Raw genomic sequence first — 13,736 nt, 5'->3', positions numbered from 1 at the left:
TCCGCCGCGCTTTCCCGCCGCTTGCTGGGAAATGTAGTTCCCCGGCGCGAGGCGGCGCGGGGCGCCTGCGGCGTCACTCCTCGCTCCCGGGCTTCGTTAACGGCTCGGGCAGAGGCGTAGGGGCGGGGGGGGGGGAGGGGGTCGCCGGCCAGTCCTCGTCCCCGGGGGCTGCAATGGCGTGGGGGAGCAGGGTTGGCGGTTGCAACTCGCGCTTGCTTCCCGGCCGTGGTGCCCTCGCCGTCGTGCCCAAACTTGGGATTCCCGCCCAAACTAACGGTCCTCCGCCCGCCGTCTCCTCCGGGCGCCGTTTCACAGAGGCGGATCCCCGCAGGGCGGTCGGGGGCCGCGTGGAGTCGTTGCGGATCCACCCTGCTGCGGTGAGGCACGGCCAAGGGCCGCTCGGGTTTCTTAGTGCTCCCACGACCAGCTAGGCACACCCGTGTGCAAAAATATGCTTGTTGTCCTAAGTGGTTTGCGCAGAAAGGGCCAGGCCTTTAAATGGTTCTTGGTTATAAATGTATGCCTTCATTCTTGAGAAGATTTTGGTTGGAAGAAATCGTATTTGTTGGTTTTATTTTGAATTTTTTTGTTTTCTTCACTGCAGTATGAATGACTGCTAGGGCGTTTTCCAAAGATCTCCCTGATCTTTGCCACAGCCTTCTGAGGTAAGTGAACAAGTTTCACTCTTCCTTTTTCACAGTGGGGAAGTTGAGCCAGGAGGGTTTTGTGGCTTCCCGAAAGCCGCAAGGCCCCAGCTTCCCTATTCCCAGGTCTGCACCAGCCATCTGACTACACCACTTCTTCAAGTCATGATTTGTGTGAGAGCTCTCAAGGCTGACTCCTTTCTCACAGAAGAAGCTGCTTTCATTGGCTAAATAGAACAAAAGAGCATCCAACTGGCTAAAGTACGCATCATGTTTTCTCAGCATCTGCTCCTACTGCTTTCCTCTGGTTCAGGCGCTGTTCCCACAAGTAATGTGCTTACCCTTTCCTGTCCGGGTCTGAAACTCTTTAAATAATAACAATAAGGAAGGAGCAGAAGAGACACTGGGTGGTCTAGATGATGAAGAGAGATTTGTTCAGATATGGACTGAAAAGAGATGGAAAATTAGCCCCTGATCCAAAACCTATTGGTACTAATGGGAATTTTTTCACTGATTTCATCAGGGTTCAGATCAGGACTTTCACGAGAACAAGGGGGCATTTTCCAGATGGCAAAATCTGGAGAAGCCAAGAGAGTTGTTCTTTTTCCTTTCCTGTCCAGGTCTGTCTGAATATGGAGTCCTGTTCCATATGCCATTACCTTCCTCCACTTTTTGATTTAAGAGCAGTGATGATCCTGTATCTATGTCAATATTTACAGGAGCGATCCTGGCTGCTTTTCAAGTCTCAGTTAACAAATCATGTGATATACCAGGACAAGAGCTGTCCAGCAGAGAAGCCCTTTCTAAGAAAACGCTTCTGGCAGCAATTAGAGCTGGGAGCAAGGATACAGCAAAAAACAGCCAGAAGCAGGAACTGGAAAATCTGGTGTCGTCATTTTCAATCTCTTAACATCTGGCACACAGATACACTGCAAGATCCCTTGTTTATAGTGCTCATATGTTTGTGGGACAGCGTAGCCACACTTGAATTCATGCAACTCTACAAAAACGACTCTTTGCCCACTCCCTGATATCTCTGTGAGGCTAATGGATAGGAAGAACAAGAGATCTGTAGTGAAAATCGATGCTTTTGAGAGGCGGATGACTGAGCAGAGTGTTTAGTGAGAGTTTAGTGATATAAAAAGCATGAGAAATGAAGTTTTTCTACTTTACAATGTGAATGTAAGCTGATTTGCATATAAATTGGACCTGTCAAGTGTACTAATACCAATCAAAAAGCTGTGAAAATAAAACTGATGTTGCAAATAAATCATTAATTTATGTGAATGTAGTGAAATGTTGTTGTTCATTTTATTTATTTTTTCAAAACAGTTTGGAAAAGTCAGATACTGAAAAATGATGTACTTGGAGCTAAGCTTGGAAGTTTGAGAGCTTTAGATTGACAATGTGGTTGTTCAGAAAAACATTACATGCCAAGAAACATAGCCACGGGCCCCTCGCTTGCATTAAGCTTGTGCAAGCGTTCTCTCCCCAGGTTGGCACCTTCTGTCCTGTCCAGGGCAAAGACCCTGCCTGAGATAAATTTGTTTTGCCAGGCTGGATACCTGGTTGCTGACCTGAACCATGCCTTTTGAAATGCATGTGTGCTGGAGTCACAGTATTGAAATGTAATAGTCACCTGACCTACCCAATCTGTAGCGATATCCAGGGTCCACCTAATAGGGCTGGTGCAGGATATATTGCACTTGGCTGAGGAATGGCATGACATAGCATAAGGATATCTTTTCATTATCACCTCTTTCAGTAGTTTTTGTTGTCACTCCACATGAAAGGAAAGGGCTGATGATGCCCTTGAACAGCAGCAGGAACACAATGTGTGGAGGCAGCTGCCTTGTGCAGAAATCCCAGAAAACACATTCTAGCTGAGATCTCAGATTGCAGCTATCGTTTCTTTAGTCCCAGCTTTACTTCTTTCTGGGACTGGCCATGCAAAGTCCCCCTCCTCACCTGCAGTCATTTTGTTCAGTTCTCTGCTAATGCAAACAAATGGGGAATGAGGCTTGGGTAGGAGCACTATCGGGCTGCAATGGGGCAGGGTGACCCCCTGCCCCGTATGCCACTGCTTTGCTTCCTGCTAACAGAAATTACAGCCTTCAGAGACTCATGGAGCTCCAGGAGCAAGTCCAGTGAAGGGCTACTAAGATGATTAAGGGACTGGAGCATCTCTCATACGAGGAAAGGCTGAGGGGGCTGGGGCTGTTCAGCCTGGAGGAGAGAAGACTGAGGGGGGTCTTATCAATGTGTATAAGTATCTGAAGGGAGGGTGTCAAGAGGATGAGGCCAGATTCTTCTCAGTGGTGCCCAGTGATAGGATGAGAGGCAATGGGCACAAACTGAAACATAGGCAGTTCTGTCTGAACATGAGGAAAAACTTCTTTACTGCGAGGGTAACTGAGCACTGGAACAGGTTGCCCAGAGAGCTTGTGGAATCTCCTTCCCTGGAGATATTCAGAAGCCATCTGGACAGGGTCATGGGCAATGTGCCCCTGCTTGAGCAGGGGGGTTGGACTAGATCTCCAGAGGTCCCTTCCAACCTCAGGCATGCTGGGATTCTGTGATTTTGTGATTCTCCAGCTTGCCTACACAGGCGCACCTCTGGTTGCTCTCTGATTCAGAAAGAACCTATGTTAAAAACTGTTATGAAAAGTGCTCAAGCTAGAGCCGATAGCTGTGGCAGAACTGGATGACAGAGTGATTGCACATGTAGTTCTATTGTAAAGTCAGAGGGACATCGCCTCTGTCTTGATGAGCCTTTGGGGCTGACCTGTCATATCTGCACCCCGGCTGCAGGAGGGCAGCACTTGAAAGCTGTAGTATCATGAGGTGCTATGCCAGGTCCTTCTGGGAGATAATATAGGATCTGGCACAGATACGCGATCAGACTGTGTTCACAGTGACTCTGTGTTAGCACAGCCCTGGGTTTGTCAGCTGGCCACTGGGATAGTTAACGTTCCTCTCTGTCAAGCTGCCTCCTGTGGGGGCTGCCAGATGTCAGCCCTAGTGACTCCCTGCTGATCCTGCCTTCTGCTTCCAAGATCAGGTGCCTTTAGCAGAGGTCCTCACTGATGAGTTTTTCTTGCCCCTTTGCAGCTCATGGTAGACTTTTCTGATCATACCCATCAAAAAGTGGTAAAGCTCTATGCAGTCCGCACAGGGTCTTTGCAACAACAGGGATCTTCCTGCCTGCTTTGCTGGGCTTGTCCTCTTCCCACAGGGTAGGTAAAGAGGGAGCTGGGGCTAGCAGCAGTGAGTTGTGCAGTAAGTGCAGAAGATTTCTGAGCAGGTATTGAACTTCAAAGCAGGGAAGATGACATTCAAGGAGGTCTGTGTTTAGCTCACCCTGGTCTGATGCCCCTAGAGAACGAGCATACAGGTCCCCACATGTGGAGAAGTTTGGTCGTTGGCAACCCCAGGCACTTAAGGCTTTTTTAGCAAATCAGTTTGTTGGTAGGAAGGCAGTAGGCACCCTCATTGCCTGCAAGGTTACAACAGCCCTAAAGATATTTCTGTGCTGGACCCCTATCTCAGATATACAGGAGGTCCTACCTGGTTTTGCATCCGTGGGCTTCTCTGACTGTACTGAAGCAATGACAGGACACATGTCCTACCGGCTGCCCCCCTAGCCACTTAGTGCTCTTCACCATGGGAAGAGCTTCTCCCTCACTGTGCTGTGAGCTCTGCTTGTCACTTTTTGGCTCTTCGTGTCAGCTGCTCTGAGAGGTGCATGGTGCCCAGATGTCCCACAGCTCCAGCCTGCTGGTATGCACTGCGTCTGTCTGACACTGATGGACTTGTCATACTTTCACTCAGTGAGCCTGCCAAGCCCTCTCTGCCCCGAGGCATGCAGTCACTTGCTGCCGACACAGCCTGTCACTAGGAAAGTCTCTGTTCCCTCTGCAGCTACCACACGGGGAGCAAATGTGTGTTTAGCAGCTTGAAGGGGAAAGGAGAGCTGTTAGGGTCAGACTGAACGCTGGCTTCCGCTTCATGATAGTATCCTCCCTGCCTGTAGTATCTTCAGAACCTATGAAAGAATGGGGAGAAAATGGTGGCAGGAGGAGTCGTTCTGCTTTAAAAAGGACACATATCTCTGCTTCAGTTGCCTGTGAGAGCCAGGAAGCCTGTGACGGAGGCCTGGCTGACTGGTGCATGGAGAACCTGCTGGGAGGTGCACACAATAGCTGGAGAAGCTGTTCCCAGCTGTCCCTTCCTCCAGCTGTCCAGGGGAAGTAATAGCCCATATCTATGCACACCTATTTTCTCTAAGCTAATGCTTTTATCTGCTCTTCTTTGACCCTTCTGCTTTGCAGGGCTGGCTATGGCTGTGTATGGCTTGGCCTGGAGCTCTGTGCAGCTGAAACAACCTCTTTGCTCCCATGGCTGACTGAGACCTTCCACAACAGTGGACTCGCATGAGAGCAGATATTGCAATAAACAGGAAATACTTTTTCAAACAATGAAATCAAATGCAATCAAGCAGTAAAAGCTAATGGAAAGAAACAATAAAAGCATGTGAAAACAGGAAAGGCAACTCTAGCACTTCCAGTGGGTGCCAACTGGTCAAAGCCTTCTGGCACTTACATCAAGTGTGTTTCAAGCAAGTTAAAGTAGTGCAGATGATCCTCCAGTTTCTAATGAGCCCAGGCAGTAAAAGTAGTGCTAGGCCTGAGTCCACCCCAGCACTAACAAAAGGCCAAAAGATGGTCAGAGCTCTGCAAAACTCTCAGCTGTGCCACCAAGGCTGTGTCACGTGTCCATATGCAGTCACGAAGGCAGGAACGGTGTGTGTCAGCAGAGTGAGCTACTGTGGGGGCCTGCCCCAGCTAAACTCCTAACGGATCCATCTCTAGAGACTCTTCCAGTCCCAGTGCCATTCTGCTGATGCTGGGAATTGTGTGACTGTGAGCCTGGAGGGAAGTACTCAGTGATACCTGAACTGGGGATGCACTAAATGAAGAGAAGGAGAGGGTAGATACTAACAAGATATGCTGTGTACAAGGGGAGGCAGTGTCTGCTACAAAATCCTACCAATTGGCCAGACTGTGTCTGGCAGCACCAAATGCACCTCTTGATGTGCATTTGGCAGTTACCCTCTTTCTTCTAAACCGTCTGGACTGATAATGTCTGGTCCATGTGCACTGTGAAGTGCTTTACAGACTCAGTGCAATGCCTGTGCCCCCGCCTTGCTCTTTGTGGCACCCTTTGACACCCCAGGCCCCCTGCACGAGCTGGTGGTCACGCCATGGAAGGTGCAAGTCCTTCTGCAGGTGCACGTGCCTGGAGCAGTAAAATGCAAGCAGCCATTGCCTTCATCCCGACCAAACAAGACAGGAGCTATCACATACAGAGAAGGCATTTCCTTCATTAGTTTGCAGCAGTCCAAAGCAGGTGTGAAATAGTACCAGGGGATGAGAGCAACGTTTCACACATGCTCAGCACTTGCCTTGTTCTGCTGTAAGCTGCACAACTGAGTGAGTGAGACCTCAGACCTGGGAAGGTTTGAGCAGAGGGAAGAGGGAGATTGCAGCGACAGAGGCAGCCAATCTGTAGGTCAGGCTGAGGAGAGATGAATTCTTTCAGAGAGGCTCATATAGAGCGTTGGGGCAAGTGGAGTGTTGAGGGGATTACTGGGGGTGGCACTAGGAGGGGGGTGAAACCCCTTTTGTCCTTAGCTTGCTCAATCTGTGCCTACCCAAAGGCTGCAGGCTGAGCAGGGGCTATGGCTGTGTATGAGAAGCTGGGGGAAATGAGGACAAAGGTTTCTGCAGATGTTGTTCTTGCCAGAGGGATTTTACTGTCTCAGAGCTCTTCTGAGTCCTAAGAGGCCCACAGGGAGACACACGCAATAGCCTGTTTGTACGCCACAAGTGAGCTCCGTACTGAAGCTACTAAGGTTTAGAAAACCAATTGAAAGTGGCAGCCCTTATGCAGGAGAGCAGATTGAACACCCTGCAGTTGCATGAAGATGTAGCAAAAGAATAGGAGTTTTTCACTGTTTGGTTGTATTAACAATGATCGTGATCTCTGTTTAGCTTAGTATTGTGCAGCACATTGGTGCTGCGTGTCTGCATCTGAGTGCAGCCACGGTGGTGACAGTGGGCTGTGCAGCGCTTCTCTTTTACGTTCCTGGAAATGTGATGGTAGCAGGCTGTGCTAACAGAGAAGGGCTCCTTAGTGTCCTCCCTCCCCCCTGTAATTCCTGAGGAGACACAGGGTATGGAGAATTTCTGTGATATATGTTCCTGCTTGTTGAGAGCTGCACCGAGATAACATGCTGCCAGCACAAGACCAGGACATCCGGCACAGACTATGACTCTTTATGCATGCAGGCTGGATTTAGAGAGTTTAAAGAGTGCATGCCTGTACCTGTGTGAGCTTTTTCATCAAGTTCATTCAGAGCTCAGCTGGGCCCTAGTGTCTCTGTACGCTGCCTTAGAGGGTTTCTTGCAAAAAGCATTACTCCATCCCGTGCTCCTGTCCCAAGCTTGCAAGCAGCAATTCATTTCCTCCTCTCAGAAAGCTACAATGACAACATAACTGGACTGTGTTTGCCCTGTGCTGAATGGGGAACAGCTGGAGACAGACGATTGTCTGGGTTATTTGCCTGTTGCCTGGACATTTTGTTTGCTTGTTTAAACCCTGACAAAATGTGTTTCCAGTTCCTTCAGAGGCACTGCTGGCCTGCATTAAGCCTGTATACCGTGGGCTGCTTTATAAAACTGGTGTTTTATAACTTTGCAAATGAGTGTCCCGCTGTTTCAGTGGCAATGCTTTATAAACAAGCTGGTCTCTTCAGAAATTTCCCTGCCACAGAGCCAGCAGTGCTGCGGGGCCAGGAGCAGCCAGAACCATATGTTTCTGGTGTCAGAGAAGCAGATACCCCTAATAGTTGTCCTGGCTGGACCTCTCTCTCTTCAGTGGATTTAAGGGGTTGTTTAAATGATAATACAGGCTGATGTTTATGGGCTGTGCTCAGAAGGATGCCACTCAGCTTTCCTCCTGCTCAGCTCATCACCTGGGGTGAACGGGCATCACTCCATTGCAGCAGAGAGACTGAGTGTGCTCAGGCTGGCGGTCTGGCTCGGTCTGTACACACTTGCATGAACCTTCTTGCTCCTTCACTCCTGGATGCTGGTTTTTATTCTGAGTGGCTGGACAGTCCTTCACCCTGTGTGAAAAGGATCTTTCTTCTCACTGCTGAGTGCAGACGTCTTGGCTGTGGAAAACGGAGTTAAATAAGGCTAGGCTGATCAGGAAGCAGAGAGGGTGTTGTTGCCAGCTGATACTGGAGAAGTAATATCAGGAAGAATGTAGATTTGGCCAAGGCACCATTAAGCAGCGCCATGGATCTATTCATGAGCCTGGGTGTCCATGTCCAGCAAGTGTGCAGCTTAGGGCAGCGGTCGGGGCTGCTGCCCATCCTCAAATCAAATGTCAGTTTGACAAGGACGCAGGACCGGAGGCAAAGGCCCCACCTCCTGCCTAACAAAAGGCATCCCTTTAACACCTCACCTGTCTTTGGGAATCTCTTTATCAAGTACTGACCAAACCTGAGCCTGTTTGGTTTGGCAGGCAGAGACCTGGCCGGCGTGTGTGGGGGAAGAGAGATTGGAGACAAAATAATAACACTGCTGCATTCATCTCTGCTTGTTTATTCCACCAGAAATAGATTTGGCAGGGCGCATCAGGAATGGATTAATCAGCAGGGAATTAATTGGTATGTTTGTTAAAAGGCAGGAACAACTCGGTGAGCAAATTCGTGGCTGGATGGCTCTAGGGTTCAAGCAGCCAGAGACGAGTGCTGCATAGTGGAAACTGTGAATATTAAGAGAAGTTGTACAGCTGTGTGGGAGAGCCAGCATTTGCGTGCTGCCCAAAAGGAACAAGTGACAAAGATATACCGGGGTTCCTTGCAGGCAGAGCTGCTTTCAAAAGGTTCTCCATCGCTGATGCTTTCCTTCCCATACGGCTCCCATGTGTGTGGGGAGATGTTTAGCTTGCATGAGTGGGAGGGAGGGGTAAGAGAGGTACGGCCAGAGGAGGCTCTGAGGAAAGACTGTGGAAACGCGGAGAGCAGGGAAATGAAGAGGGACACGTCACTCAACGCCAGCTGAAATCCAGAGGGGGTGGTGAGAAGAGGAACGGGGGACAAGGCTTGGAAGCCTTATCACAGAAGGACTGTCCTCAAGAGTGCAGGTAATAATGTTTGTGTGCAGTTCTCTGCTTTCTTCCCCAAGAGTATTTTGTTTCTTCCTCTGGAGGAGATACATCCGTGCATCTAAGGAAAAACTTGTTAGGCTGAGGGACTCTGAAGGCACCAGTGGGAAGAGCCAGAAGAGGAAGGAACGTGTGTCTTACATGCAGACTGGCATAGACTTGGAGGTGGAGGGATGCTACCTAAGTTTCTGGAGAACAGAGGTGTGCAGAGTGAGGGAAGGAAGCAAAAGGAAGAGCAAGCAAATCCTTATAGACAGACAGAAGGCAGAGATGAAGATGGCAAGGTCTGAAAGAGTCTGTGTGTGCCTATCCAAGGAGAGAGAGGATACTTCTTAAGAGGGAGCACTGAGCTCTCTCTAAGTGACAGAGAGACAGATAGAGATCAAACATATCCTGAAAGAGCAGGCACACTTGGAGGAGAGGCAGAAGGTGTGTATACCTACCTCCTCAGGAACAGCAATAATTTACCAGTGTTACAGTTTGCAGTGGAGCTGTACATTGTGCCTGGATAGCTTTCAATGACTTTTATTTTATTTTATTTAGGTAGAGGTTTTTTTTTTTTTTTGCATCAGCATGCCTGCTGGTGGCTGACAGCAGCATCACCCTAGCTGTCAAGTCATCAAGGCTGCCAGTCAGATCCATTTGCTTAATAGGATGGTCAGACTATTTGAGGGATCCAGGCGCTCTATGCTTTCACAGAGCATCCAGATACAAAATGAACAATGTCATCCTTAATTATATGCAAACGTACCATTGTGACTCCGGTGTTAAATCAGATATATTGTCAAAGTTGAAAATGTCGAGATACTGTTATTCCTACAGAACCCGAAGGTGTGTGCACATGTCTCTCAACATATAGTGTTACTTATACACACATATAATACATTACAATGGATTTTTAACAAGGACTTTTGGATCAAGTGATATTCCAGCTGCACGAGGGTGACTGGGTTAATATGGTAGGATCTGTCTTTTTAAATTGCTTTTGGCATTTTCTTGATCTTTCCACCATTACATAATACTCCAACCATATGCTTATGTTTATATTTCTCTGTTTTATGTTTTTGGGTTTTTTTTTTGCTTGGAGAGCTAACAAATGCCATCTGCTTTGCAAGTAGATCTTGTAAATTCTTTGATTGTTCTGGACTCTCAGTCTTGGCAGCTTTCTCTCTTACAAAGCTTAGAGCCTTTTCAGGATCCCAGTCTGGGGAGTTCTGGCAGAACTGGCATTAACTGTGAAATTCCTTACAGCTCCTATCCATTCCTTAATGTGAATCTGTTTGCTTTATAGCATCTAAAGCTTCTTTGACTTTATACATAAAACATAGCATTTCAGTTGGGTGTGTATAAGTAACATAACCTTAAAATGTTCTCAAAATATTGCATTTGGAAATAAAGATAGAAAAATATCAGCAGCCTGCAAAAATATCTCTATCATATATTGAGATCCTTTACAAAATTGAGGATCTTAAACTTACTTTGATGTTTAAACGTCCATTACCATTGGATCGAGAGCTACATTTTATGTATTTATTATCTACCTGAGATCAATTTTCCTGATTCATTTAAGAGTATATTTTATTTCTCTGCAAATAACCCCAAACCTAATATCACTCTTCAATTTTAGATTGAAAGTAGAGCCCATTTGAGCTCAAAAGGAACTTGGGAAAATTACCAAAGGAGAACGAGTTTCAAATGAAAGCTGCAAAGCTAATTCACTTGCAGTCCAATAATGCAGCAAAAAATCAGGTCCTTCATTTTAGGCATCACTATGGCGATTGCTACCTCTAATCAGCAAAATCTTATCTCAGAACAAACCTGAGCATGAGCTAATACACTGGGATACTCATACACCGTCTCAAGAGAATATATGTGCTTAGAGCAGTTAGAAGAGCAGGCAAAGGTTTCAAGCCTCTCAATAGACAAGGGGCAGGCGAGCTCTGAATCTTAATGTGGCTTCTTACATGTCTGTGATAGGAGCAGCACGTACTCGCTGAAATAAGGCTGTGCTCGGCACGGGGATGGGAGAACCTAGGCAATTCCCAGAGGCACTAGTAGACAGCACAAGTTATGGGCAGCAGCAAACTCAGTCATCACCTGTTTTCTTTGTGTGTATCAGACCCTGGGGCAGGTATCAGTGCTGTGTGATTGTTCCCTGGTCTATGCAGAGGGGATAAATGCTGGAAATGGAGTATACTGGACCAGGAAGAAACAGGAGGGTGAACTAGAGAGGGACATAGAGGTGGGAATTAAAATTCTGGCAGCATGCGTTAGCTTTGGGGCAGGGATTCAGGCTTGGATAGCAGAACTGTCAATCCTGGCTGTGCTGTGCTCAGGGTATTGAGCTCACAGAGCTCTTTTATCTTGTCGGAGCAAGAAATTGAGAGGCCAAAAGATGAAAAAAATTGTGTAATAATGAGATGAAAATGTCTGTTCCCATGCTTTCAGATGAAGGGACTGACCAATGAATCACTGAGCCTACCCTGCTCCAAGGGCAGAATGTGATGTGATTTTCTGACAGAGAACATGCTGTAAGATTGTAATGAATAACAACAATAATAAAGGAACTATATTATTATCACTATTCTTTGTACTTCAAAAGAGCTTTCCTGCAAGGATCTGAGAGCATTTCCCCTGTTTATGAATCTGCATTTTGCCGTAGCAGCCTTTTCCAGTGCAACACTGCGACGGATCCAAACACATGTTTGCAATGGGCTTGGGATCCGGTTCCTACTACAGATGAGCCTGCAGACTCTTCCTGTTATAAAAACCTTTTAGTGAATGGTCTGGTTGCCTTCTGTGGTTCCACCTAAGAAGGGGAAAATTGCTTAATTTATGGGAAGTGTTTGAGTTACGGGAACCTATTTTCAAGATGGTTATAACATGATATTTACCATGATAAGAAATAATGATGGGCACTCAGGAGTTCAGGGAGCAAAGCTACAAAGAAACGAGTCCATCAGGGACCCTACAACTAGAGCATGTGGATTTTGTGATTCATCTGAACACCTGAGGTTGTAAAAAGTTTGAGATCAAATAGGGTGGATTTTCAGTACCAGATGTAGGTGAAATTTATCAGCATGCTTCTTTTAAGAAATACAGAAAGATCAAAGTATCCCAGCTCTGGGGTATTGAAGCAGGTGGGACATGGAAAGGGTAAGGAATGGACAATCTCTTCAGGATGTTTTAAAATGAGCTGGAAAGCCACACCGCCTCCTTGATGTTGGCAGCATTTTAAAACTATTTGCAATTAGAGATGTTGGCGTCTGATAAGTCCTTTCTCATCGGGGAAGATTAAAAAAGCATGTGCAGTGCATAGTCATCAAGAGAGGAAAAAAAAAAAAAAAAGCTCTAAAGTCTGGAGTATTTTATCTGGAAATGCAGAGAGCCAGAGGAGCCATGCTGTCAATGCGTATAGTTTCAAGAAGGTCCATGGAGACGTTTTCATTGTGTGCCCCAGTGATATCATCCAGCTTTCTTAGAGATATGCATTTTGGCAGCTTTTAGTGTGTTAGGAGGAAGAAGAAGTATGTGTACGTGTGAGATAGGAGGAAGGTAATTTATTTTTTTCCTTTAAATGAATGCTGTAATTAGAAGAAGAATATTGAGTAGAAAATACATCCCAACAGGTGGAAAGTAATATTTTTAAAGCAGCATGACATTTTCCATCAGCATGGCTGTATTCATACTGCTATTTTAAAAATATGTTAAAAAAGTACACTTTCAATTGAAAACACACTAGTGATTAAATATAAAGAAAAGCACAAAGCAAGGAGATGCTATTTATGTTCTCCCTTATTTGGTACAGCTGCTAGTAGGTTCTGAGGTGGCTGAAGTCTTTCCAGATGGTTAGGAGATGAGGGTTATATGATATTGCAAAAGCTAATTAATGTCCTCATATTTTTCAGTAAAATCTTAGATTTCTGATTTATGACCTGAACAGAGCAATAATTTGGGTTTTCTGAATGTGCCTACTTCTCATATGAGCCCCTCCATCACTGTAATTAAGAATTAGACTACCGATGACTGGAATCATCACTAAAAACCATGAACTTTGCAATACATGATTTCTGTTTTGTATGCGCAATATGTGCATATTGGTATTTCCAGCCAATTCTTACCAGAATAGTTGTCCATGACACAAGAAAAAAATACCAGATCCAGTGCTGAGGGACTACTTAAGATAGAACAACAAATTAGTATGAGTAAGCCGTAGAGACTGATCTGTTCCCTTGTGTTTAGGGACAGCACTTGTCCAGGAGGGCCTGTACGTTAGAGTTGACATCCATTGGCTTGGGAGTGATAGTAAGCTTGAAAGAAGATGAGGAGCTTAGGTCAGTGCTTATGTTGGTTTATCTACCTGTCTGCCTACCACCTATGTACCTACTCTGCAGATTTGCTCAGGAGGAACTGACCCTCCCAGCACCAGTCCAAGGTGGACAGCAGGTATTTTTTTTCCTTTGAGGCTCCATCACCGGGCAGCATTTCAGTTATGTCAGCGGGTACTGGATCAGACCAAAGAGATCAAATTTCTGTTCTTGATACTATTAAATCCTTGAACATTTGCTTCATTAATGTGTACCTTGATTTCCCTGATTGCAATGTGGGGATGCAGCTATTTCTGTTCTTCCTAGTACCTCCTCACCGACATTCATGAAACATTTTTTGCTAAAAGGTGCTATCCCAGCATGGCAACATATGAAGCAAAGCAACTTTCCTAGCTGCTGCCAGTTGATGAAGCATCTCTGTACCACTCAATGGCCTGAAAAAAAAAGTGGGAAGGATCGTACTTGTGAAAAAAAAGTCCCCGTGCTTCTGTAAAAGCTAGACTGAGTTCCTTGAACAACATTTTAA

At 46.2% G+C, this 13,736-nt stretch overlaps 1 long non-coding RNA gene across 1 annotated transcript; it reads left to right on the top strand.

The window, feature by feature from the left end:
- The first annotated feature begins 38 nt into the window (after positions 1-38).
- LOC104137936 (uncharacterized) lies at positions 39-1,934 on the top strand. The gene is made up of 3 exons (XR_692842.2): positions 39-377; positions 605-665; positions 771-1,934. It is a non-coding gene; the product is annotated as an uncharacterized lncRNA (long non-coding RNA).
- Positions 1,935-13,736: the final 11,802 nt, after the last annotated feature.

This window comes from Struthio camelus, chromosome 1, assembly GCF_040807025.1.
Source record: "Struthio camelus isolate bStrCam1 chromosome 1, bStrCam1.hap1, whole genome shotgun sequence".
NCBI lineage: Eukaryota > Metazoa > Chordata > Aves > Struthioniformes > Struthionidae > Struthio > Struthio camelus.
The sequence above is the reverse complement of the archived record's forward strand: the minus strand, read 5'-3'. Positions and strand labels throughout refer to the sequence as shown.